We start from the raw sequence: 1,867 nt of genomic DNA on the forward strand, positions 1-1,867 counted from the left end.
CAAATGAAATAAATAAAAGAATAAAACCTACGCTAATAAAAAAGTAAAATTTACACAAATACAATAAATAAAAGAATAAAATCTACGCAAATAAAATAAATTACTAAAATTGACACAAATAAAATAATAAAACCTATACAAATAACAGTAAAATCTATGCAAATTAAATAAATGAAAGAATAAAATTTATGTCAATAAAATAAAGTAAAATCTCCGCAAATAAATAAATTAATAAAATCTACATAAATAAAACCGTAAAATCTACACAAATAAAATAAATGAAATAAAATCTACACAAATAAAAGTAAAATCTACACAAATACAATAAATTAATAAAATATACACAAACAAAATGATAAAACCTACATAAATAAGAGTAAAATTTACGCAAATTAAATAAAAGAATAAATTCTACACAAATAAGCTAAAAAGTTACATCTTCACAAATAAAATAAATAAAATAATAAAACCTACGCAAATAAAAAAGGAGTAAAATCTACACAAATTAAATAAATTAACAAAATCTACACAAATAAAATAAATAAAAGAATAAAATCTACAGATTAATAAAATCAACGCAAATAAAATAAATTAATTAATAAAATCTACACAAATAAAAGAATAAAACCTACGCAAATAAAAAAGTAAAATCTACACAAATAAAATATTAGAATCTACGCAAATAAAATAGATTAATAAAATCTACACAAATAAAAGAATAAAACCTACACTAATAAAAAAGTAAAATCTCCACAAATAAAATAAATAAAAGAATAAAATCTACACAAATAAAATAATACAATCTACACAAATAAATTAAATAGAAGAAAATAAAAAGGTAAAATCTACACAAATAAAAAAAATAAAATCTATGCAAATAAAATAAATTAATAAAATCAACGTAAATAAAATAAATTAATTAATAAAATCTACAAAACAAAAAAAAAAAAGAATTAAAACTACCAATAAAAAATAAAAGAAAATAAATAAAATAAAAAATAAAATCTACACAAATAAAAATAAAAATAAAATCTACACAAATATAAAGAATAAAACTACACAATAAAAAATAAATCTCGCAAATAAAATTAAATAAAAATAATAAAATCTACACAAATAAAAAATAAACCTACCAATAAAAAATAAAAAAATAAAAAGTAAAATCTACCAAAATAAAAGAATAAATACTACGCTAATAAAAAAATAAAAATCTACACAAATAAAAAATAAAACTCGCAATAAAATAAATTAAAAAACAATAAAATAAATAAATTAATAAAATCTACACAAATAAAAGAATAAAACCTACGCTAATAAAAAAGTAAAATCTACACAAATAAAAAATAAAATCTTCGCAAATAAAATTAATTAATAAAATCTACACAAATAAAAGAATAAAACCTACACTAATAAAAAAGTAAAATCTACACAAATAAAAGCATAAAATCTACGCAAATAACCTAAATAAAAATAAAACCTACGCAAATAAAATAAAGTAAAATCTACGCAAATAAAATAATAAAATAGTAAAATACTACACAAATAAAACCCTAAATAAAACAAATAAAAAAACTAAATAAAATAATAAAAACTACACGAATAAAATAAAAGAGTAAAATCTACACAAATAAAATAAATAAAACAATAAAATCTACACACATAAGAGTAATAAAAATAAATAAAAGAGAGTAAAAAAAAAAAAAAAACACATCCCTAAAGTTCCTGCATGAAAGTTCTGTAAAAACCTGTAAAATTAAACCATGATCTGATGAAACAATAACTAGAAGCTTTTAGTTCTTATTTATCCAGCGAGTGTGTTTTAAACCTGGATGGACGTTGTCCCTCTGTCCCGTGTGTCCTCCTGCAG

General features: G+C 18.3%; 1 protein-coding gene across 1 annotated transcript in view; it reads left to right on the forward strand.

The window, feature by feature from the left end:
- The window catches only part of syne2b (spectrin repeat containing, nuclear envelope 2b), a 136,334-nt gene that overhangs the window by 133,249 nt on the left and 1,218 nt on the right, over nt 1-1,867 (forward strand).

The sequence above is a fragment of the Mugil cephalus genome, chromosome 17 (genome assembly GCF_022458985.1).
Source record: "Mugil cephalus isolate CIBA_MC_2020 chromosome 17, CIBA_Mcephalus_1.1, whole genome shotgun sequence".
Lineage (NCBI taxonomy): Eukaryota > Metazoa > Chordata > Actinopteri > Mugiliformes > Mugilidae > Mugil > Mugil cephalus.